Raw genomic sequence first — 27,384 nt, forward strand, 5'->3', positions numbered from 1 at the left:
CCTGTTAATGTGTCTTTAATGGTAAGTAGTGTCTTTTGTGCTCTCGATTTTGATTAAATGAATAGCATATTCGAAGCTTGGAAATTTACATAATGACACGTTATATGTTTTATTATTTTTAGATAACAAGAGGAAACAGTTGAGTAAGAAATACGAAGCGTTCACAATCATTAACGTTGTAAAAACTTGTATGTACATTATGTTAACCATCCTGGGTGTAACCAATCTGTTAAGGTTCATTGCATCGGTTTTTGAGAAAATCAATGTCATTTTGTGTCACTTAGAGTGGAACTGGTTAGAAAAAGCTGAGACTTATGCTTTGGCTTAAGCCATGGATATTATTGTGCCGTACTTTTCTGGTGTTTTCAGTAATCCAAATTGTGAATGCATATTCATATCGTTATAGATGGTCAGTATTCTTGGATTACTATTGTGTTTTGGATGGAAAAGCTACGTTTCTCAACTGGTCACTGCTATCGACACAAAGATATTAGATGCACAAAGCAGGTGTTTTGAGGGTTGAAATTCATATTCTTTCTAATAGTTCATGGTTTTTTATGATTTATGGGACGTTCAATGATCTGCACAATCTGCCCCGGCTTTCCCCCATGTTTTAAGCGTTATGTATGTTGCCATAAATATTTTAATATATTAGTTGTATGCAGCTTATTAAGTTTTTTAATATATTTATTTCTCTCTTTATAGTAGTTGCAGTCTGTAGGCAATAAACTGTAAGGCTAGTCAAAAATGAATTTCTGTGAAGTTGTGCGGCGTATCTCTCTTTGGCTTGCATTCTCCACAAAAAACTTCTCAATTAACCCTGCGGAAAGTTAGTCTAGTGTCCACAACCTTTCTAGTGTCCACAAACTTTTCAATTCCCTTCTTTACTTCATTCGACGATGACTTCTTTTAAACCCAGTGCCCTACTGAGTTAAACTTTTTGGCCCGAAGGTTATTTTAGGAAGCAAGGTTTCGATGATTTGTAATTAGATGTCATATGGCCAAATTGACTCCCACTATAGGGTTTATAAGAGTACTGTGTATAATTAATATTATAAACTACTGTCGAGAAACCCTACTACGCTTTAATGGTCATGGTGATATCTTTAATAAGTCTTTGCTAGCAGATGAAAAATTCATTCATGTATACACAAATTACACGAAACGATCTCTCGAGATCTACTAGGAAATCCATAAGAGGAAACTTCAGTTTGGCAACTCGAGATTTCCTGGGAAATCCATGGAGGAAACTTCAGTTTGGCAACTCGAGGTCTCTTGGGAAATCCATAGAGAAAGCTTCAGTTTGGCAATAGCCATCTTGTTCTAGTTAATTTATTGATGCTGCTTTGACAATTACAAGGCCCTTTGGCTTAAAGTCTTAAGAAATACATAGACAGTAAGAATGCTGCACTCATCGTATCTAAATCTTTCGATGCAGAGAAGGGAATTGAAAAGGTCGTTAACAAACTGTGCAAAAAGGTGTCATTTGCACCTATCTGCAATCTTGTGTGTTCATGTTGCTTTCTCTTTCAAAGGTTTCTCCATGGAACTTCATCTAGCTTATTATCATTCTAACCCTTTTTCCATCATTGGATGTCTCTCCTTTATATTATGCCCTTGAGTATGTGGAAGGCCAAGGCCCTTCGTAGTTGTCTTTGTACAGTACTTTAAGAAACAATTATGATTGAACCTAGCTGAACATTTCAAATTTGGCCAGATTCAAGACCTTTGGGTTGCTTAGATTGCTACCAGTCTCCATCTTACGTTGCCATGCCCCTTGCTAAGTAAGTTTGCTTGCTTTCTTTGGACGCTCTCCTTGTCATATTATGGAGAGCAAAGCCTTTTGTAGCATTATTTTGTTTGTTATATTATGCCATCGTGCATTGGCACTAATGTAGGGGGCATATGGGGAGTCTCTTCGCTTTAGTCTGCGATAATCCTTTTTTACAACGTTTGCCTTGTTGCATTGCCAATGTCATGTGCCTTAGCATGTTTCATAAGTTATGACGTGAAGTGTTGAGTTACCCTCTCCGGGAACTCCCTCTTCTTTTGCATTATACTAATCTCTACTTTGCTTTGGCTGCTACATCATTTGCTGTAGAACATGGACTACAACTCCAAGCCTTTGCAAACCAAATCTTTGCATTCTCACTTGCATTAGCCATTTTATTGGTTGGCAATCATGAACTTTTTCAAGGCATGGATAGAGTGCTTTAAGCATGGAAATCTAGCTTTCTCAAGCACATATTTCTTAATTAGAGAATTAACCACCAAGTAATTTCAATTATTCATTGACCCATTCAAGGTATCCCTCAATGGGAGGCTTTTGTTCCCTAGAAGCTTCTAAGCAAATATGGGGAACCTTATTTGCAATTTAGTTTCTCGTATACAACTTTGCTATTCTCGAAATCCGTCAATCTAGGCCAATTTTCTAAATTGTTTACTGTCCTTTGCATATCGCCTAGATGCTTTTCGTATTGTTTGCGTGTATACAATGCAAAACTTGTTTTTCCTTATCTCTAGAGTAAAGATGATTCAAACAATCTTAAGTTATCCATGTTGATCATGGAGTACATTCATAGAAAGCATTAGCACAAAGGTTGCTATCTTAGAGGCTTCAATCTCTTGGTTACCTTGTGTAGGGGCTCTAAGTTGTTCTATTTGTTCTTCACAAATCATGTGAAAAGGCGGCAATTGAATCCGTTGTCGCTTGGATTGTACAAGCATCGTGACAACCGCTCATGGCGGGGGCTGTCACACTGATCCCCTCCCAGTCCGTTCTAGTTGTCTCCCAACAACAGGCTATGGGGGGTAGTCACTATGGAATGAGGTGAAGGAAAACAAGTTGGAAACCAACTTATTTGGGAGACATGGATAAGTGGTCTAGTGACTTGGTTAAATTTAACAAGATTGATGATTAGATTAGATTTAAAGTATGAGACCAATGCTTTAATGGAGTCACAATTCTGGCTTATGATAAATTTAAAACCAACTGACTGGATGGACACTCGCCGCTTGAATGATTAACTAACATATATGATATGCAAGTCTTAGGACTTGTGAGAGGTGCAATGATCTTGGTTGATTTTAATTATATGCATAGTCTAAGTATGACATTCCCTTAACTATTTTGACGCTGAGCTCCAAGGTAGGTTGTGGGAAGGAGGCCAACAAGGCGTAGACTAGGGCTTGATTAATGATACTTTTTGTTGTGCTCTGATCACCTAATGCCTCCGGCACTACAAAGACTGTAACTTCGACGATTGCAAGGTCACCTTGTTAACCACCGAAGAATTGCGAAGTCTTTCAAGCTAGGTGAGAAGGCCTGCCCTAAATCTCTATCAACCTAACTTATATTAGAAGGTAAGTTTTGATGCAAGCTAGATCTAAGATACTTATGCAAGAGATTATGAGAGATTATCTTGAGTTAAGATTGTTTATGTTACTTAAGTACTTAGTGTGAATTAACTTATTGTGAGAGTATTTAAAAATGATGAGATGACAATTTTGAACAAGATAAATTGCTTTAGAGACAAGTGCAAAACTTCAACAAATTCTCACAATATGTAAAATGCCATTTTTTCAACAATGTTCGATACCACTTTAAGATAAGCCAATCGCCGTTCAAGATAGCCAAATGAAACTTAGATGCCAAGAAGATCAGATCTAGTGCTTTAATGTAGGAGTGCTTTAGGTGCCAAATTTCAGAAGTTTTACAAACTTAGAGTAAACCACACAAATGTTAGATTTCAATAGTCAAATCAACAGTGGTTCATCAGTAAATTTCAGTGCTTATTTGTGTTATGACAATAGTAAAAAAATCATTATAAATTAATAAAATTTGCCCAATACATGAAGTACAAAACTTTCCAATGACTGGCATAAATAAATTTGTGTCTAGCTTATTTTATGATGACGTGTTCAGTAATATTTCAGATTTGTATTACAACAGTGAATTGATCCACAGATCAACAAACTAATGATGTTAGAATCAATGCCCAATATACCAAAAAATAGTAAAACTCACCATACTTAAAAAAAAAAAAAAACAATTTTTTAGGGTTTTAGAGGGTGTGATCCTGAAATTTTCAGGTTTGATATATTTACTACAACAGTGAATAATTCACAGATCAGCAAGCTAATGAAACTATAATCAGTTCCCAAAATGTTTAACAATAGGATAATTTACTGAAAACTGAAAATTTCAAGTTTTAAACCCTTATTAAGTGTATGCTTAAGAAATTTCATATTTGAAAACTTCAGTTATGCAATAAATTTTAGCAAGCATAAAATTATATTTACATTAGATCTAAGGTGCCCAAGTGGCCAAAATTTCTGAAAATGATGATTTTGCAATTTTAAACAATTTTGATTATGTAGCATGTGATTTTAGGACTTAATTGTTATTGATTTGAATGTTGTAATAAATCAAAAATAAAAATAGGGTTTAAAGGTCAAGCCCTAGGCCTCAAGCCTTGTAGAAGCACTTGCCCAAGTGGCCCAAAATTTTTGGATGAAGATGCCACTTGAAAATCAAAATTTTGGAGACCTTAAACATGCAAAACCATCAAGGAATCAATCTTAAAAATTCAGATGAGGGTTTGGGGCAGATTAAGCAGAAAATGACCAAGGGCGAGCAACACTAGGCCAAGGAAGGCCAGCATTGGGGGATAAAGAGACTAGGAAGGCAGATTAGGGGCTGAAATGGCAACAAAAGGCAAAAAATGTCAACGCTATGGGAGGAAGAGACCCAAGGGCCTGATGCTGGGGTAAAGGAGGCTCACCAAGGAGGATGCTGAGGGTTTGAGGGGCTCAAAGCCCACGACAAGCCTGAAAGGCTTTTGTTTAGGGTGAAGGACACAAGCCGAGGCCTCTTAGGCCTAAAAAGGCCTAAAAACCTTGACGTTGGGCCAAATAGGGAAGGCTGTGGGCCCTAGAGGCTACGACTAGCCCTAGAAGGGCCTAAAAATGTGACGCTGGGGGCTCTAGGGGTGACGCAGGCCAAGAGAACGCTGATGCTAGGCTTGGAGGGTCCAGATTCGGGCCCGAAGAGGCCAAAAACTTAAGCTCTTGTTTCAATTTTTTTCTTTTTTCTTCGGATTTGAGTTTTGTCGCAAAATCTTCAGTGAACAACCCTGCAAAATTGCATATAGGCTAGATCTTATTTTCAAGGGCTTAGATCTAACCCTTCTTCCACTTGATCCCTTAATCCAACTTGCAAAAATGAAAATAAGACACCAAAAACCCCAAATATATACAAAATACTAAAAATCTCCAAAACCCAAGTTAGAAAAAATAATTTAGAAGTTAGATCTACAAAATTATTCACAAGGTCTACAAATACACAAGGGTTTTAAAAATCTAAAAATTGTGAGAAAATATTTTTTATGGAGTTTTTTCTTTTGAAGAATGGCTAAAAATATTTTAGGAACCTGTCATGTCTCCATAAATTCACATAATAAAAAAAAACTATTAATTCCAAATTTCAGCTATAAACTATAATGAAAATAGTATGGTTAAAGCATTGAACTGATAAATCTTTTACCACGGAGGATATGCGATATTCTATAGTATATTCATTAATGTCGGAATTCATTATCACTGTACTCATTAATTAATTTATGTGATATTACATATGGAAAGGTTAGTCACTAATACAATGCATCTAGCCTTCCGAGCGATGGCTGGAGCAGGTCTCTGGTGTCTTCTGCTTGCTTTCCCGCTGTCGATCCTTCTTCGAAAGCCTCGCCTCATCAACGGTTCTTCGCGACTTGGGTTCATCCAATGGCGACGTGTAAACCCTTCTCTTCCTCCGATTACACTGTGAGATAGAAAGGTATGGTGTTTTGGTTCATCGACTTTGCAGAGCTAATGGTCTGGCCCAAACTTATGGTTTGCTTACCCCTTTGTGATGTTACAGTTGTCCCTCCTTGGCTGCTACATGCTTGCTCTGGTGGTGTGGTTGGTCGATTTATCCAGCGTTCCGTTGCTTCAACGAAATGTCTTAAACGCTTGGCCTTGGCAGGTACAATAGTCTTCCCGAAGTTTAATTTAAAAAGCCATTACTCATTTCTTAGACTTTGTTGGGTATATGTAATTGTTTCTTTTCTTGCATGATAGCGTTCTTCAGAGTCACCTCATTACTCGAAGAGGGTTACGCGAGGCGCACCTTCTGGAATCCTGTCAAGGTTTATCATTTTACCCTATTGGGTTTTTGGGTATGTGAAAGGTCTTATTTTGAAATGCTACCAAACGATAGTTCTGGGTGTTTAGGTTATGAATCAGTTGGGTTTATCGCTCTGTTTCTCTTATTTACTTTCCATAAGATTTTGTGCATAGGCCTTTAAGCTATAATGCTTGTAATGTTGAATCTCGGAGCCATTTCTCCTTATTTGGCTTTCCGGGTATGCGGCTAGTCCTGCCCCTCTGCAAGAGGCAATTCTTGATATAATTTTTTATCAAAAGTATAATACCGAGAGTCCCTATTAAGAGGGTTTATGAGTTTACTGTGTAATTTTGTTTGAATATACTGCTACTGGATGGTAAAAGAAACGAAGAGGGTCTTATACCTTGGATTGAACTCTGTTTTTCTCTCTTTTCAAATTCTAGTTTATCAATGGTTCTTCACTGTTTTTTTATTGTAATGAATATATCAGTTTTGGCGTTTTTCCAGAAATGGTTTGATATCTTGTTGATTTTGTTCTATATTATTTGTAGTTACTTCTGAATGTAACTCCTAACATCACTGTGCATCATAATATATATTTGCTATAACCCGTGGAGGGTCCTTGTCCTCTGAACCTATAATTAGTCCACAGTGTCTTGATTTGTTTGAAATTTCTTTCCCCGACGGACCATCTTCACCCTGTTAACATTTAGTTTTTGTAATATATTATTTTCTCGTTTTCCTTTTGTTTAGGGTAATTTCCTTAACAAATATGCGGATTGGGCATAAAATGGTTTGGCCTTAAATATCAGTTTCTTATTCTTTACAACATTGTACTAGAATGAAGAGAATTTATTTTGAATATTTAGTCATATTAAGATAATTCTTTCCAGAACTATAATACTACTGTTGACAGGTTTAAGTTTTATCTGGAAATTCCCTTCTTTGATTTCTATATTTCCCCTTAAAGGGATTTGCATGGTAATCACTTAAGATTTATTCTTCTAAGAATTTTGCTACTCTTGCTACAGATTTGTAGAGTTTTTATTTTAATTTGTTGTATATACTAGAACACAATTACAAATTGCTGATACAGGCCATCCTACTTAACTGCTCTAAGCAATATCATTTTTCAACTTTATTTGCAACCCTAATATTACAGTATAAATAATTACAGAAAGTTAGAATACTTATCTGGTTCCAGATGTAACCACAGTCGATTGTTTGAAGTCAAAACAACTGAGTTATCAGATTTTTCCTCCCAACCTTGAGACTTGCATTCAGGCCCAAGTGTCCCACTGAGCTATTACTCACATGCAGGATGTTTCCTGCAAGACTATCAATCTTATTTGTCACAACTATCTGGTCTTAATCAGACTTAACTTTTTGGGAATCCACCTGACTCTTCAGCACATAAACTTTCTTCTTTCTTTTTCCTCCTTTCATCTCAGGTACCAATACCCTCTTGATTTCCTTTCCTTGAGAATAAATTTTCAAGGAAGTAGTTAAGAATAGGTAACTGCCTATCCTAACTACCTGACATGTGAGGACCATATGATTGTCATTGTCAAGATATTTACCTCATGTAAAACTTTAATCAAAGTAATAAATTTATAAACTTAAATAGTAATGTTCAGTTTGTTTACTGTAGTAATTAAATATTTACAATTAGTGGGGAACATCACATCTTCCCCCCTAAGATTAAATATTGTCCCGATGTTTTTTTTCTACGAATAGATCTGGGTAAGTCTTCCTCATAACTTGTTCATCGTCCCAAGTGGCCTCCTTTGGCCCAAAGTGTTGCCATTACACTTTAACTTGGGTGATAACTCGTTTCCACAACATTACTTCTCTTCGATCGAGTATATCCTAGGGTTCGACTAAGAACTCTCCTTCCGGTTCGACCTACACATAATAAAGAAATTTTAGTTAGCTTTTCTCTGGCAGTCTGTCTTAGTAATTCTTCATAACATACTATATTCTCATAGAGAATTTACTTACTTGTATATCCTGCCAATTGATTATGTGGTTAGGATCATATACATATTTTTTCAACACAGAACATTATGCACATGTATGTGGCTGGGCAAGGCAAGTTGATAGGCCACAGGTCCTATCTGGGCCAGAATTTGGAAGGGACCGCAAAATCAGGGTGCTAATTTAGCACACCCACTCCAATGTAGAGTACTCCTCTTGGCTCGTACCTGAATGTAAACATGATCTCTGACTTGAAACTCCCGAAAACTTCTCTTTCAGTCAACAAATTTTTTTTGTTGGTCTTGAGCAATGTTTAAATTTGAACACACCCTTTTGACCATATTTTCCATTTCTTTTAACATGTCAGGACCCAGTAGTAACTTATCCTCCGGTCCACCCCAACTCAAGGGTGTTCTACATCGGCATCCATATAATACTTCGAAAGGACTCATTTTCAAAGATGTATGGTAGTTGTTGTTGTAGGCAAACTCCACTAAATGTATATAATCTTCCCATTTGGAAGGTTGTTGCATTACATAAGTTCACAACATGTCTTCTACTATTTGATTCACCCGCTCAGTCTGCCCATCCATCTGAGGGTGATAAGCAGTACTAAAATGTAGTTGTGTGCCTAGACCTCCAAATAAGGCTTTCCAAAAAGATGATGTAAATTTTACATCACGATCAGAAATTATGACTCTTGGTATTCCATGTAATCTGAAGATATTTTGCATGAATATGTTAGCAATTTGAATGGCCTTAAAAGTAGACTGTACAGGTACAAAGTGAGCAAACTTGCTCAGCTTGTCTACTACCACCATTATTGAGTCATTATGCTTTTTAGACTTAGGTAGCTTCGTAATAAAATCAATGGAAATAGTCTCCCATTTCCATTCTAGAATAGGCAATGGGTGGAGTAACTTGGCTGGGTGCTGATGTTTTGCCTTAACTTGTTGACACTCCAAACAACGAGCCAAGTATTCAACCACTTCCTTTTTCATACCGGGCCAGAAATATTCTTTTATGAGTGTAGTGATTAATTTCTGGTATCTGGGATGGCCTGCACAAGGAATTTTGTGGTATTCATCTAAAATTATTTGTTTAATGTTTTTCTGATTTGGAACATATATTCTCCCTCTATAAACCAACAAACCTTCTTGATTTACCTCATATCCCAATTGTTGTTTGTTGCTGTCCAGATTTTTAGCTTGCTGCCATAAGGTTTTATATTCAAGATCTTGTATTGCTGCCTCCTTAATCTATTTTGCGAACGTGGTACACACCTCACTAAAAGAGACTTCATATATGAAATTTACTTTTCGGCTTAAGGCATCAGTAACACGGTTTTCTTTTCCTTTTATGTGTTTGATGTTGAAGTCAAATTCACTTAGGAAATCGATCCAACGGGTCTGCCTAGCATTCATAGTAGGCTGTTTGAAATAGTTAGTTAAACTATGATGATTTGCCATTAGTAAAAACTTCTCACCCAATAGATATTGTCGCTACATTTTTAATGCATGGATCACTATTGCCAGCTCTATATCGTAAGACAAATGCTTTTGGTTCATGTTCTTTAAGTTTTCGTGACTCATAAGCAATAGCTCTGCCCTCCTAAATTAGCACGCCACAAACACCTTCCTTGCTAGCATCGGTGCAGACATGTATTTTTTATTTGGGTCCACAATACTTAGAATAGGTGCAGTAGTAAGCAAGTGCTTTAGCTGGTCAAAACTTCTTTGACAATCCAAGGTCCAAGTGAAGGCTTTCCCTTTCTTTTGTAGAGAAGTAATGGGGTATGCTACCCTGGAAAATCCTTCAACAAACCTCCTATAGTATCCAACTAGACCCATGAAGGACCTTATATCAGCTACATTCTTGGGTACTGGCCATTCCATTATGGTTTTTATTTTCTTCGGGTCCACCGCAATCCCATCTTTGGTAATGATGTGTCCCAAATATTGAATTTGTTCCTTGAAGAAATCACATTTGCTGTACTTGGCGTACAACTGGTGCTCCCTCAAGGTTTGCAGAACAATGCGTAGGTGTTCCTTATGCTCTTCAATGTTTCGAGAATAGATTAATATATCATCAATAAAGATTAGTACAAACTTATCCAAATATTGATGAAAAATGTTGTTCATTAGACACATAAAAGTCGTGGGTGCATTAGTTAACCAACACAATGAACTCATAATGCCCATAGCAAGTTCTAAAGGCTGTTTTGGCTATATCCTCTTCCTTAATCCTAATTTGATGGTATCTTGAGCGAAGATCAATCTTTGAGAATACCATCGCTCCCTTTACTTGGTCAAATAGTTCATCAATACGAGGCAAAGGATATTTATTTTTAACTGTCAGCTTGTTTAGCTGTCAATAATCCATGCACATTCGTAAGGTTCCGTCTTTCTTCTTGACGAAAAGTACAGGGGCTCCCCAAGGTGAGACACTTGGGCATATACTTTTTATCAAGCAGTTCTTGTAGCTGCATTTTCAATTCAGTTAGTTTTGGCACGCTCATATGATAAGGGGCTCGAGATACCAGGGCAACTCCAGGGATTAGATCAATAGTAAAATCTATATTTCTCTTTGGAGGCAGTCCTGGAATTTCCTCGGGAAATACATCTGGAAAATTCTGTACTATAGGTATATTTTCTAGACTTCCAGATTTTTCACTTGAGTTGATATACCCCACCTGTATGGCATAAATCTGACATCCTTTTTGAATACATTTTGCTAATTGAGAAGTTGTTATAGGTCTTATTTTCAGTGGTCTTCGTATACCCTGAATTTCTTGTTTCAAACCCTCTTCATCCATGTAATTAATAGTTTTGTCTTTACAATTAATGAGAGACCAACATTTTTCTAACCAGTCCATGCCTATTAGGACATCATAAGACCCTAATGGTAAGACATTTAGATCTGCCGTAATAGGCTGACCTGCTAGCTTCAGAGGGAAATTGCTGACTTTAGCCAGCACCCTTCATTTTTCCCCTGTGGCAAGTTTCACTAGCCAAGGGTTTTTAAATTTAACAGTTTGCAAATGGCATTGCTCAACCATTTTCAGACTTATGTAACTCAAAGTAGCTCCTGGATCAATTAAAATAGACACAGTTTGGTCGAAGATCTTACCTTCGAATTCCACCATTGTTGGTTGGTATTTCGCCTGATGATCTTCAAGGGCTGCATTGATCTTAGGAATACTCCTTGCTACTTCACCCACAGTTGATGCTTCCTGAAGCTGTGCCACTTGATCTGTTCCCTTGCGGTATGGACAATAATGTGGCCCTCCACATCCCCAACATTGTACTGGCGGTCTAGCTGCTATCTCCACTTTTGTTCTCCTAGATTGCTCATTTGTTTTGGATTCACCCGGGATTCTGAATCTGGGCTGATTTCTGTTAACAATCTTGTTTGGCTGACCTTTATGGGGTCCTTTGTTGACATCAGTCTTATTTCCCTTGCTGCTAGAGACAAACCTTGTTCCTTTTTTATCAGACCACCTCTTTCCTCCATCACCCCTTGGTCTGTTTTGCTGATAGCATATACGAGCCTTTCGTATAACCTCATCCATGGTCTTTGGGTTGTCAAATTCGAGACGTTCCTTCATGAATAACAACAAACTGCTGATAAACCTTTGCACTTTTTCTTTCTCTTCCCGTATGTAGGGAACATATCGCAACAAGGATGTGAATTTTGTTATAAATTCATCTATGGACAACTGCCCCAAGCGCAGGTCATGGAACTCTTTCGCCTTCTCATCATAAAATCTTTCAGTTAAGTATTTTTCCTTGAAGTACCTTTGAAATTTTTCCAAGGTCACGTTCTGCTCATTAACCCCACGTACCGTCTTCACCTCCTCCCACCACAAGGTGGCCTTTCCCTGCAACTGATAAATGGCCAAGTGGGCCTTCAGATTATGGTCATATTCATATAACTGGAAGTACTTATTCATGTTGATAAGCCAGGCTTCAACAACTTCTTCCTATTCACCATCAAAGAGGGGAGGTTTGATCTTTCGAAACTCACCCTGCAACTCAATTTTCTGTCATTTTTTCTTTCTGTGATCTGATACATTATCAGATCCCTCCTCTCGATTCTCTTCACCTTCTTCCATTTCTGAGTTCTCATTTCTGAATTCCTGCTCTCTGGTCATGTTTCCATGTTCGGGACTGGGAATCGTTTGCCGCTGATTCTGTCTATCAGACAAACTCTTCATAATCTTCTCCTGTTCTTGCATTAGTCTTTCATTATCTGCCCGCAACCTAGCCATTTCGTCCTTTAATTCTTGTATTGTTTCAAAAATAGTAGCATTGGTATTGCGTGGCTCTTCTCCTAGTTGTACCCATACCTCAGGATTGGCTTCTGGAAGGGATGTTGGTCATGTTCCTGTTATGGGTCTATGTGGAGTAAGTCCAGTTCACCTCATGCTGGTTGTACTTTACTTCTTTCTCTTTCTCTGTGCACATCACAACACTGTTAATCATTTGTTCCAGAGGTCTCAGTTTTGCAACTTGAGGCTCTGATACCACTTGTCATGTCTCCATAAATTCACATAATAATAAAAATTTATTAACTCCAAATTTCAACGATAAACTATAATGAAAATAGTATGGTTAAAGCATTGAACTAATAAATCTTTTACCGAGGATATGTGATATTCTATAGTATATTCATTAATGCCAGAATTCATTATCATTGTACTCATTGATTAATTTATGTGATATTACATATGGAAAGGTTAGTCACTAATACACTACGTTGGGCCTTCCGAGCGATGGCGGGAGCAAGTATCTGGAGTCTTCCGCATGCTCTCTAGTTGTCGATCCTTCCTTGAAAGCCTCGCCTCATCAACGGTCCTCCGTGACTTGGGTTCATCCAACGACAACGTGTAAACCCTTATCTCTTCCATCGATTAGACTGTGAGGTAGAATGGTATGGTGTTTTGGTTCATCGGCTTTGCAGAGCTAATGGTCTGGTCCAAACTTATGGTTTTCTTACCCCTTTGTGATGTTACAATTGTCCCTCCTCGATTGCTACAATCTTGCTCTAGTGGCGTGGTTGGTCAATTTATCCAGCGTTTCGTTGCTTCGACGAAATGTCTCAAACTCTCGGCCCTGGCAGGTACAATAGTCTTCCTGAGGTTTAATTTGAAACACCATTAATCATTTCTTAGACTTGTTGGATATATGTAATGGTTTCTTTTCTTGCATGACAAGTTTCTCTGGAGTCCTCAATACTCAAAGAGGGTTACGCGAGGCACACCTTCTGGAATCCTGTCAAGGTTTATCATTTTACCCTATTGGGTTTCCGGGTATGTGAAAGGTCTTATTCTGAAATGCTACCAGGCGGCGGTTCTGGAAGTTTAGGTTATGAACCAGCTGGGTTTATCGCTCTGGTTCTCTTATTTACTTTCCATAAGAGTTTGTGCATAGGCCTTTAAGCTGTAATGTCTGTAATGTCGAATCTCAGAGCCATTTCTCCTTATTTGGCTTTTTGGGTATGCGGCTAGTCTTGCCCCTCTGCGGGAGGCATTTCTTGATATAATTTTTATCAGATGTATAATACCAAAAGTCCCTATTAAGAGGATTTCTGAGTTTGCTGCGTAATTTTGTTTGAACACACCGCTATTGGATTGTAAAGGAAATGAAGAGGGTCTTAAACCCTTGATTGAACTCCGCTTTTCTCTCTTTTCAAATTTTGGTTTATGAATGGTTCTTCACTGTTTTTATTGTAATGAATATATTAGTTTGCATTTTTCCAGAAATGGTTTGATATCTTGTTGATTTTGTTCTATATTATTTGTAGTTACTTTTGAAAGTAACCGGGGTTTTCGACCCGAGTCCTAACATTACTGTGCATCATAGTATTTACTTGCTATAACTCGTGGAGGGTCCTTGTCCTCTGGACCTATAATTAATTCGGGGTTTCTTATTTTATTTGAAATTTCTCTCCCCGGCGGACTGCCATCATCCTGTTAACATTTAGTTATTGTAATCTATTATTTTCTCATTTTCCTTTTGTTTAGGGTAATTTCCTTAGCAAATATGCGGATTGGGCATAAAAATGGTTTGGCCTTAAATATCAGTTTCTTATTCTTTACAACATTGTACTAGAATGAAGAGAATTTATTTTGAATATTCAGTCATATTAAGATAATTCTTTCTAGAACTGTAATACTAATGTTGACAGGTTTAAGTTTTATCTGGAAATTCCCTTCTTTGATTTCTATATTTCCCCTTAAAGGGATTTGCATGGTAGTCACTTAAGATTTATTCTTCTAAGAATATTGCTACTCTTGCTACAGATTTGCGGAGTTTTTTTTTTAATTTGTTGTATATATTAGAAAACAGATACAATTTGCTGTTATAGGTCATCCTATTTAGTTGATCTAAGCATTATCATTTTTCAACTTTTTTTGCAACCCTAATCTCATAGCATAAATAATTATAGAAAGTTAGAATACTTATCTGGTTCCATATGTAACCACAATCGACTGTTTGAATTCAAAACAATTGAGTTATCAGATCCTCCCAACATTGAGACTTGCCTTCAGGCCCAAGTCTCCCCCTGAGCTGTTACTCACACGTAAGATGTTTCCTACAAGACTGTCAATCGTATTTGTCACAACTATCTGGTCTTAACCAGACTTATCTTTTTGGGAATCCGCCTGACTCTTCAGCACAAAAACCTTCCTCTTTCTTTTTCCTCCTTTCATCTCAGGTACCAATACCCTCTTGATTTCCTTTCCTTGAGAATAAATCTTCAAGGAAGTAGTTAGGGATAGGTAACTGCCTATCCTAACTACCTGACATGTGAGGACCATATGATTGTCATTGTCAAGATATTTACCTCATGTAAAACTTTAATCAAAGTAATAAATTTATAAACTTAAATAGTAATGTTTAGTTTGTTTACTGCAGTAATTAAATATTTACAATTACCGGGGAACATCACAGAACCCCAATGTATATTATAGCCTTAACGAAGATTTAATCAACCATATAAATATTTGGAATCCAAGCAACAATGATTCTTGTCCAAGTTTGGAACTTGGAGGCCAATGACTGAAGTATCTGCAAGCACTATGAATTTATTTCAAAATAAATTGTTAGATCACATAGGGAACCAAACCACCCAACATTAGCCCAAAATTATCGATAATATGATTTTATCTCCATCTAATAAAAAAAACAAATCTTACCAATATTCAACACAACATAGAGATGCCCGTAGTCAACACATACCACAAATCAATAACAAGAACACCTTGAATTGCACTCCAAAGTCTTTATTATGATTGAAAAAATGGTTCTGAGTTTACATATAATTTTTTGTTTATATATAATTTTGAGGAATTTTCGAATTTATCATTTAATTCCATTTTTATTAGTTCAAAGTTAATTATTTTGAGCTAATCCCTTCAAAAAATTGACTTTGACTTAATCACCAAAGTACAAGGGTTCAAATTTCCCTGAAATATACAACATTCCCTTGGTGGAGGACCTTTGAAAATTGAAACCTTTAGGACCCACAAATTTTTCCACTTGGAGATTCATTTTTCCTAAGACAATTTATTTTTGACTCTATTAATTAATTTTCGGGCTTAAGATTTAATTTTATTTTGCCAGAAAAAATAATTAATTTACACATGAGGGAGCTTAATTATTTTTCCACCCTCTAATACATAAGATTTTACATTTACAACCCTCAAAGGGGGAATACATGTTTGACGTAGATTCTCAAGACACATAACTCATCTGCGACACAATATGCTCTAGTAGACCAAGTGATTTGTAATAAAAAAATTAAGCCAACTAGATTAAATTATTCCCAAATCACTTTTACATCAGATTCGGCTAAAAACACTAAGACTCACCTAAGATTTCGACAATAAATTTCACCCTAGCTTTGGGTTTTTAAGCTAGAGGGAAATAACTCTTCTGATTAGCAATGTCTAGAAACACAGGTAATCAACAAGGTTAGAAAACATCCTAGGATGAAATTCATCATCAAAATGATAGATTACCTAGGTTGTTACATATACTCAAGGTCTTACTAGGATCATTTACATTAAATAACTTGCAAAATGGGTTTACAATGACGTGTAAACCGCTGATAGATGACCCGACCATGTTGAAAAAGTTGAACACTTCTTCTTCCTTGGAACTTTGACAAAATTTGTGCAACATTTGGCTCCATATGGGGACACATTGCTTTTGTGAAGTAATGCGAGAACCCCATAATCCTGAATCCAAGAAAATAGAAGTCCATCAAATATATATCCATTCAAAATCGGAATCATCATGCATATATATAAAATATCGCGGAATAGAAAAAATCTACTCTAACAAATTGAAATATAAAATACATAATATGAATGTGTGAAATAAAACTATCTAACGACATGAAATAAAAGAGAGTAGGGTTAGAGATACTATACAAAACGATGCCCTATGGCATTAGATGTCATCGATGAGGCACAATCTCAGAGATCTGTCCGCTGACTGGTAGATCAATAGGTTGCTTCTCAGATGTCCTGTGTTGAATTTTGACCCTCTTAGGTCGGTGTGACTACTCATCACTGTGCTGTATATTTTCTGTCAATCTAGAATCTTCGCTTTCTTCTGCTTGGCAAAATGGATAGGTGGTGGAAAAAGTGACACACTAGCTGGATGAACTCTGACTCAAAGTGAGGCGGATGTTCTTGCGGTACAACTTGTTCACCATTTTCCAACTTCTTTGGGACTTCTACGTGGTATCTTCTTTCTACTTCTCTGTACAACCTAACCATGTGACCTGCTGCTACTGGAATAGTAGAATAATATAAATCCATCTGAATGTACCCATTTAAATTAGCTGCAAACTTCCACGAAAGAAACATTCCCCATAAATTTGGCGCATCAATGATTGCTATATCTATGGTAATGATTTTGTTCGGATAATCGACTAAGGTTACTAGTAAGGCTTTAACCACACCAAGGACTTCAACTTTTCTAGAGTCCATTGAACAAATGTTATGGTACGGTCTAGAAATCCTTAAGTTTAATTGCTCCATGACCTTCTTGGTCATAACATTCTTAGATGCACCAGAATCTAGCATGCAATTGTGAAGTAATTTGTGATTTATATCCTAAGTAAGAAAAAACGGCTCATGATTTTCAGTAATCATATAAAAGTTAATGTCCTTTAACTTAAATTTCTTTGTCTTGATGATTATTTCCATCATCTTTCTATTGAAGCATACCCAAAGCCTTGAAGAAAGATGCCCTTTGAGAAGGAATTTTTAACAGTTCAAGCACTGGAACCAACATCTTGATGTTATTAATTCATGATGCCCAATCTCCCTTTAAAGCAGGTTTATATATTTCAGAAGGAACTTGCTTATCTTGACTTTGGCCTTTACCTTTTCTTTGATAAGTGTAATCTTTACTTTTGGCAAGCTCTAAAATGTCTAAGTAATGGGGCCCTTTTCTTCATCGAAAGTATTAATGGTGAAAGATGAAGAAATCATGTTTGCACATCGACCTTCCTTAGAGTCTTCTTGTTATTATGTTGATTCTTACTTTCTTCCAAGATTCTTCTAGCAAATTCACATGTACTTTCTTCATGAAAACTCTCACAAGGTGTGCAGAAAGGGATAGCCTCATCAACCATTTTGGTAGATTCAAGTGGTGTAGGGGGCCTCTGATCACTCAGGGGATTCCTTCTTGGCCCAGATTATTATTATTAATTATGTTATTATGGTTATTCCTGGGTGGCATGTTCTGCATGTGCATTCTTTTTATCTGTATTAACTGATTGCACATTTCATTTATTTGTTTGACATGTTCAATATTCATTTCTTTTACCAATCGGGTTAATTCCTTGACTGATTCTGATTCTTCCTCTTTAATTTCTTTTCCCGTAGACTTAAGTTGGATTATTTCATAACTAGGGATTTTTGATTTCTTAGAGGCTTTCTTATCCTTTTCCAATTCCTTAGCCGTGCTTTGGGAAATTGCTAGAGTGTTGGGATGAGCACGTCTGATTTCATATTGGATTTCCATGGGATAAGCTTCAAGGTATTGTTATAGAATAGTCTTGTCAGGAGGCTTGTAATCCTGAGTCATATCCCTTAGAAGCCTCTTGAATTTTTGGTTAAATTCTTCCATCGTTTCATTTTTGTTTTTCTTAATTGTGTTGAATTCTTTAACCAAATATTTTCCTTCTCTTTTGTCCCCATATTTATCTCTGAAAGCATCAAGGAGATTCTTCAAAGAATCGAAAGAATTATAAACCCTATCTGGAAACCAGTTCAGAGCATCATCTTCCAGAGAAAACACAAATAATTTGATTCAAACATTTCATGATTATATTCAGAAGCATGAGAAAATCTGTGGATGAAGTTGTTGAATTTGTTTATATGTGCTTTGACATTTATAACATTATTCCTCTGGAAAAGAGGTAGCTTGCTCATAGTAGATTCATTTGGCAAGTCACACAGATACCCTTGAATGTTGGTGAAGTTGCAAGGCCTGTAAAAGTCACCCATTATGTCAAGACTTATATGATGATTGATAAATATCAAATGGAGGTCAATGAGGGCTTCCTAATGTTTTTCCTCACTGAACCACAAAATAGAGAGACATGATAAACCATGTTAGACATGATAATGGTTAGTTTCTTTAATCCTTGTCAAAATTATCTTGGCCGTTTATGAAGACTTCAAGATATTTTAATCTTGGCCCTTGAATTTTTTTTTTTTTATTTTTTTTTTTTTTTTTTGGAGAGATTTTTGAATTTATCATTTAATTCCATTTTTATTAGCTCAAAATTAATTATTTTGAACTAATTTCCTCAAAATTGACTTTGACTTAACCACCAAGGTCCAAGGGTATGGATTTTCTTGAAATATACTGTATTCCCTTGGTGGAGGACCTTTAAAAATTGTTTCCTTTAGGAACCACAATTTTTTTCACTTGGAAATTATTTTTCTTAAGACAATTTAATTTTGACTCTATTAATTATTCCCAAATCACTTTTACATTAGACTCGACTAGAATCACTAGGACTCACCTAAGATTTCGACAACAAATTTCAGTATAGCTTTGGGGTTTTAAGCTAGAGGGAAAATACTCTTCTGATTAGCCATGTCTAGAAACAAAAGTAATTATCGAGGTTAAAAAACCTCATAGGATGAAATTCGTCATCAAAATGATAGACTTACCTGGGTTGTTACATATACTCAGGGTCTTACTAGGATCATTTACATTACATAACTTGTAGAATGGTTTTACAATGACGTGTAAATTGCTGATAAATGACCCGATCATGTTGAAAAAGTTGAGCATGTCTGCTTCCTTGGAATTTTGACAAAATGTGTGCAACATAACCTATGGCCAATATTTTATGTTCTCTTGTTTCTTCCTTCAAATATTTATCCATGGAACCTTTAGTGAAAATTCTTCTAATTTCTTATTATTATAAACATTTTTTCCATAATTGGATGTCTCCTTTATGTTTTTTCCCTGTATGCGAAAGGCTAATGAACTTTGTGATTGTGGCCTTTTGAGTTACTTAGATTGCCAAATGTCTACTTCCTATGTCAACATTCCGCTTGCTAGCTAATATTTCTCTACATTCTTAGGATGCTCTCCTTTCCGTGTTATGGGAGGGAAAAGATTTTGGTAGTGTTATTTTCTTAGCTATACTATTGCATTATGCATTGGAACTAGTGTAGGGTGCAGAGGGAGAGTCTCTTCACTCTAGTCCATAATAATCTCTATATGTCCATTTGCATTGTTGTATTGCCAATGTCACATACCTTAGCATGTTTCTTTAGTCATGACACGATGTCAAGCTAGACTCCGTCCTCATCTTATATTGCACTAATATCTACATTTCTATGTCATTTATTGTAGAGAACATGGGCTACAACTCATCCAATCATTGGCAAGACAATTTTACATTCACTTGCATAAGTCATTTTTTGGAGGCAATCAAGGACTTTTCTTCCAAGATACAAATAAAGAGCTTTAAGCATGGAAATTCAAGCTTCTAAAGCAAACATTTTTGTAATGAGAGAATTAACCTCTTAATGATTTCAGATAATCAAGGATCCGTTCAAAGCACACTTAATGGGAGGCTTTCGGTCCACATAAGCCAAGGAAAGTTGAGGAAACTTTTTTGTTGTTGTAGGTTGATACAAAATTTTCTATTAATAGAAAAAGGGATTACATTGGATACATATAGTTATCTTCAAACCAAAAGAATTGACCTGGGATATCAGGCCTCCAATCAATTATGACATACTAAGCACCTTTTCTATCTGTAAACATATATGAAAAGATCCCATTTGATATAAAAAACCAGAGGTGTTTAGGGGCTTTTTTTTTTTCCCTTTTCTCCTTTGGACATCTACCCATACTACATATTTATCCATTACAACTGAGGATAATTCCATATCCTCATTTTTAAGAGAAATTTTCATCGCTACTGTCTCCTTAGAGTGTAGGAAATCCCTATCACTATCTGAATGATCGGTCTGGAGAGGTCATTTTTGCCCACTAGTTGTAGCCATGATTAATGTTGATGAATTTTCATTATCCATAGCCAGAGGATTCTTTTCCACTGAGGGTTGAGGCAGATCAACCATGGGATGAATAAGATATTTCCATGCTAAAGAATCAGGAAATGTCTTTTCCTGCAGAGGGTTGTCCTTATTAGTTTTCATGTTCTTGACATTGTAAGTTGCCTTCTGATCACACTATCCGCGTTTGGGTTTTTGCAGCTCTGGGGATCCTAACACCCATTTAGAGGCAGGGCACGCACTATGAAGATGCTCAGGCTATTGATAATATCTGTATCTAAAAGCTGTGATTTCATAGTCTAGAGGTTGATGATGCTCCTTGCCATCCCATTTTACAATGATTTTATTTGATAGTCTTGCACTTAAATCTAGTTCAAACCATAGTCAGACAAATGGGATGAACCCATTAACTAGTTTCTCACCGTCTATTTTGACAAAGCATCCAATAGCGTTTCCAATAGATTCAAGGAAATATGACCGAATCCACTGGAGGGGTAAGTTTGGGAGCCTTACCCAAACGAGAGTGGCTATATTCTTCCTAGAGAATGAGTTGTACTCTGGAAACTGTGGCTGAATAGAGAGTTCCGCATGACCCCAAAACCAGGGACCCTAGTCAAAAACCCTTTGTCGGTCTTTAAGATCCTTGAAGACAACAACAAAATAACCTTTGGAACAAAATAGCATATCTAAGTTCTGCGTCCAATTCTGAAAAACCCAATCCTTGAGGGCGAAAGCCGAGGGTCAGAATCTGTTAAAACGATAGATGATTGCATGATGAACATAAAAGTTAATCTTTATCATGGTGAAGAACTCATTCATCTTGAGTGTTGGAGCTTCTAATGAGTGTTCAACCACAAATGCCTAGCCAAATTTCTCACTATCCTTTGCATGTCACCTCTATTCTCCTTTTGTTGTTCAAATGCATTTGGTGCAAAGTCTTCTATTGTATGCAAAACTTATTTTTCCTCTTCCTTGATGAACGAAAATGGTTCAAACAATCTCAAGTTCTCCATTTTGGTCATTTAAATCCTAAATAAGTAGGCCGAGTTAGAAGGCATTAGCATTGACTTGCTCAGTTTTAAAGGTACATTTCATAGAGGTTTAAGCTCTTGGATGCTTCTTGTAGGGGCTCTTCACCGATATAAAATCACACTTTGTCGTACCAACACAAAGTTTACACTTTTTTCTACGTTAGCCATATTTGAGAGTGTACTTTTGTCAATTCTTCTAAAACAATCCCTGCTATTTCAAATGAACTTGCCTTGTTTGTGTTCTTTGTTTCCTAATAAATTTCTAATGCATATTCCTTTCTTTGTCTATAAACATGAAATGGTGAAGGTGGAAAATCCCTTAAAAGTTGCAAAAGGGTATTTCTAGGTGGAAGTATAAATTACTTAATTGTAAGAGTGCTTGATGTAAATAATTGTTCATCTTAGACCTTGAGATGCTAATTGGTTTTTATCCTTTAAACAATGGGACCAAGTTTAGTTCACAACTTTAAGGTGTTCGATAGCGTGAAGATGAAAGTAGGAGAGTGTTCAATACCTATTTTGTTCGTCCTTTTCCATAATGTCATTCAAAATTTACCCAAAAAACACTTGAAATTCACAAATCAAAATGTACCCATACATTGACAAATAAAAATTCAACGCCTTATACCTTGAGATGGCCCTCTTACAAGGAATAAGCATATACATGTCATTGAACTATTATGCAACAAAAAATAGGTATTAATATCATTTCTTCGATATGTAAACCTATATAAAGCGTGAGATGCAAGGAGCAATGTCGCTTTTCCCTCTGCAGCTAGTGTTTCCGTAGCTGTCGCCATTCCCCTCTGAGTTTGGAGGCTTGTATGTTTTGTAGTGTTTATTTTTTTATTTTATTTTATTTTATTTTATTCAGCATGAACTTGGTATGGTGCATCACCTATGTTCCATTTTTGGTTATGGCCATTTACACCTTTATTCTTGGCCATGGCATCTGGATTTGCCTTGATCCTTGACCATTTCCTTTCAGTGTTACGATGCCACAGTTAAGTGTTTTTGATTTGAAGAACCACTAATTTGTTTGTCATGAGGCCTTTCCAAGCCTATCATGGTTTATCATGCCTCTCTATTTTGTGGTTCAGTTAGGAAAAAAATTATTGAATGAAACAAATTTGTAAAAAAGGAAAATGTAATTCCTTCTATCGATTTGGGGCTTACTCATTCAGTGAAGGAAAACTCCCTTAAGGGAAAAGTGCTGATTGGTAATTTTATTGGCCTTTGGCCCAATTACAATGCTATTTTGGATTGGAGGTCTATTAATTGGGAAAATCATGAGCGTGTTGGTACTCTGTATTATGGAAATGGTTTTTATGTTCTTATTTTTGAAATCCAGGAGGACAAGGACTTGATCTTTAGTTTTGGGCCTTATTTTATGGGATCTAGGGGAATTTTTCTCTCCCACTGGAATATGGATTTTAATCCCAACATGGAAATATCTTTTGTGTCTATCTAGATCAAATTGTTGCATATCCCCCTTATATTATGGGGTGATAGTATTTTCAAAGTCATTGGAGATAAGTTGGGTTGCTATATTACTCGTTCAAAGCCCAAAATATCTTCTCAATTGCTAGAAATTGTGTGGAAATCGATTTTTACAGAAGGAATCCTTGAGGTAATTCAACTTGATTTGGAAGGTTGGAGTTATCTTCAGGCCCTAGATTATGAGCAAGTCTATTTTAAATGCAACCTTTTCCATGAGTATGGGAATTGCGTGAAAAGTTGTCATAAGTCTCTAGCATTTTAACTTCCTTCTATTCCATCTCCAAATGACGAGCAAGGAGCTTCAAGAAAGCATGTAGGAATCTAAATAGTCTAGGTTCCATCCTTCCAATAGGCTCGAGTCTCTCCAATGTTCTCCCTCCAACAATGTATTTGGAGTTTTGCAATATAAGGTGGGTGAAGATGAGGTTGAAGAAGTCTAATCTCATGAAACTCCCTATTCCATTCAACCAACTTTAGATCAAGTGCATTCAGAAGAAATCAAATAACCTTCGGTGGACAAAGTTTTATCTAAGGAGAATGACAAAATACCAATTTTAGAAAAGAAGGAAGCATAAGTTGAAATGATAGAAGAGTAGGTGGTCGATCTCTCCTCTTCTTCTCCTTCCTATTCAAATGTTTTAAAAATTTGCATTACTCCCCTCCTTTAAGTAGAAATACAAAAGATCAAAGAAATAAATCCCTAGATTATGGTGCTCATCTCTCCTATGCCTCATGTGGATCATTTGAGGGGCCAATATCGCTCAAATATTAGAAATGGTTTGTTTTTGTATCTTCTTGTGCAACCAATTTGTAGGAATTCCTATAATTGAGAAGTAGTCAGTTTAAATTTTACAGGGTTTAGTTTTGGATCTCCCCCCTCTATCCTTTTATTGGGAGGAGGATGGTTTTTTGGCCCTATCTTTTTAGATCTATTTAAATGAACAAATTCCCAAAATGTAGTACATTAGTTTTTGCCTCCATCATCATTTTATCCTTCCACTAGTAGAAGATGTCTAAAAAATCAATATTTTCCCTGTGATATCCACTCGATGATTCGTGTGTGAAGGGCTTACACAACATAAAAAGTTTCACATCAATCCTTTGCATTATTGGTTTTGAAAACATATATGCCAATTTATTTTTCACACTTGTTTGTATTGATAAGGAACTTGAGAAATTGTTGCAAAAATCTTATCCACTTATAATGCACTATATCCTACATTTTTCTTTGAATTTGAAACCATTGCAACCATTGGTGGTCAACGTGCATGATGGTTTTCTTCCCAAAAGATCATGTTTCCATTTCTTGACTACGTGTTAGGGGAAATACCTCTTGGTCATTGGTAGGGCAGTCCAACACCATGACATGGAACAATGTTGAATGAAAGCACATTAGGCTTTTTCCTTACTTAAACACTACCCCCGTAGGATATCCAATTGCATATTTATCTATCTTAATAAGTCATTTAAAATTACCTTGGAAAACATTGGTGCATCATTTATTTTTCTCTTCAAGACTTTGAAAAACCTATGTCTCGCTTGCCCCAATGAAGATTCTACCCATTTATCTATTATAACATGCAATGGCGTGATCATTACCAAAAATGTGAAATGAATTTCCTATAATATTGAACTACATCCTTGAAACTTCTTACCTTAGTGATATTGGGAGGAATAGGCTAGTAAATGATGGCTTCAATCTTCATTGAATCAACCTTCAACACACCGCCAATTACATCTAAGGTACATTAAGATATATTTTCCAAACTCTTACTTCTTAAGATTAACTAATGAACATCGTCTATTTTAGATGTGAGATGTGCTATTTAGATATGCAAATACAAAATATAAAATAAATGGGCATATCCCATCATTCATCGAATGACTTAAAGTTGTAAGGGAATTACATAATCCAAAAGGCATAACTAACCATTTATGCAAATCCTACCTTGCCTTAAATGATGTGTTCCAAATGTTTTCTTTGACTGTCACTTGATGATTATTCGAGGACCAACATTATGAAGAACTTAACTTGTTGCCACTAATACAAGAAGTTATCAATCTTTGGAATGGTCCTCTTGTTCATTATTGTGTAGTTAATGCAAATCCCCTAACTTCATACATTCTTAGGCACTATAAGGATGGGTACTGACCCACAAGGTAAAGCACTAGGCTTTATGACTCCTTGTGCCAACCATTGTAGTGGTTGTTATCTAACTCTAGATGGATCATGTATACAAATTGATGTTTGGTATTGTAGATTCTATAAACAATTGAATTTCATGTTCAATTTCCCTCTTAGGTGGAAAATATTTGGGTTCTTGAAAGAATTACTATCAGTTATTCTCACTATTTCATTTTATTTCAATCATATCCATTTAAGGACACATTCATCTCCATCTTACCTTCTCTTTGATGTTTCTTTTCTCTCAAAAACAATGATATGAACTTCTTGTTCATACCAAGCAACTTACTCCTATGGTGTACATTAATCATTAACTATGTTGATTTTACCTTATGTGTGTAGAGAACATAAATATTTCCACCCTCTACAACTTTTTATTGGTCCCTTCATTTAAATATATAACATCCCTAATATAGAGCCAAAAATTACTCTATAAAGATTCAACAAAAAGGTGTATACTTCTCCCTCATTAATGAGGTTTGCACTAATAATAATTCAAACTCATGTTGTTCTGTGACTTTCAATTCTACATATTTATCACCCATCCCAATGAATATGGATGAGGATGGCCATCCACCTCCAAACCAAGCTTCTTGATCCACTATATTGAGATCAAATTTGGTTATGAGGGTTAAAAAAATGATCTACCTTAGTTTTCTTTCCTTAGATCTTAATGTGAAAGAGTTCAATGATCTCTCTTTCCTACTTTCACCACTATTACTCAATGCTACATCTCTTTGAATTTAAGTATAGGTTACCTTATGTTCAATCTTTGATTTTTTTGTGTGCCCTTTTATCTACATACCAACAGAGACTTCTACTTCTAATGCGTTTCAACAATGATGCAATTTATAGTGACTCTCCTTCATGTAACATTTGCATTACAATGTGTACAATGCTTGTTAGGGTTTTGTTTTTTTTTTTACAATTGTGACAATTATTTCCTTTACCTTTCCCTTTTTTTTCAAATTTAGGGTATTATTGCAACATTATTTGTCTTGGTACACTCAACCATTGTTTATTTTGATCCCCCTGAATGCATTTTCCTTGCATATAAGCCTCGTCAATGGTATTAGTTTTGAAAATCAGCTCCCAACTCCTAAGGTTTCTATGTAGAGTTCCCAAGTAGTTGATAAGTAATTTAGGGTTCCTAAGAGATATCTTTAACTAGATTTATCTCTTTATGAAATCATTGATGAACTCCCACATATTTATGTCTGAGGGATAACCAACTTATCTTTTGTTCCTCTTCATAGTGAATAGGATAGAATTATGGCTTAATCATGTGCTTAAATGCTTCCCATTTTGTCATTGGTGGTTCATTAACTAGTGTTCTAATAATGAAATCACTTTTCCACCATGTCAGCCATGACCTTCTAACCTCAATTGAGCAAAGAGATTCTTTGTGCTCCACCAACATCATGCACACTTGAAAATAACTTCTATAAATGTTGCAACCATTGCTTCAAATTCAAGGAACCTATCTCACTTACTTATGGCTTGATGTCAACTGTTTCCTTTACTCTAAATGGTGCTCAAGTTGTGATGCATCTCTTTGTCTCCTTTTAGTTCTCCACTTTTAGGTTTTTTCTCACTTCCAATATCTTTGTTTGAATTGGTGCTCAACTCTTAAAGCTTATGTTTCATTTTCATCTTCTCTTGCACTAATGTAACAACCAAGTCAACAAGATGATGGGTCATTTTAGTCATCCCCTGAGCTATTTGAGACACCTCTAAGGCCATTTGAGATAACTAGGTTATCTTATGCTAGGCCTTGTTGGTCTCCCTTTTTTTTGCCCATGATCTAGTCTCAAGTATGTTTTATTCTTTCTCTAGTACTTGTTTTAGGGTTTATTGGAACTAATTCCACCGTTCTGTAATGTTCTCAGTCTGGATATTGTTCATTGGAACTCTTCCCCAAGGTCAGGGACTATGCTTTAATACTATTATGAGACAT

At 36.1% G+C, this 27,384-nt stretch overlaps 1 long non-coding RNA gene across 1 annotated transcript; it reads left to right on the top strand.

Annotated features, from left to right (window-relative positions):
* Positions 1–5,669: 5,669 nt before the first annotated feature.
* LOC149186659 (uncharacterized) lies at positions 5,670–6,294 on the top strand. The gene is made up of 3 exons (XR_016256148.1): positions 5,670–5,836; positions 5,921–6,025; positions 6,121–6,294. It is a non-coding gene; the product is annotated as an uncharacterized LOC149186659 (long non-coding RNA).
* The last annotated feature ends 21,090 nt before the right edge of the window (positions 6,295–27,384 follow it).

Source organism: Pinus tabuliformis, chromosome 3_1, assembly GCF_031772625.1.
Source record: "Pinus tabuliformis cultivar Carrire ecotype Pingquan chromosome 3_1, CPIR1, whole genome shotgun sequence".
Classification (NCBI taxonomy): domain Eukaryota; kingdom Viridiplantae; phylum Streptophyta; class Pinopsida; order Pinales; family Pinaceae; genus Pinus; species Pinus tabuliformis.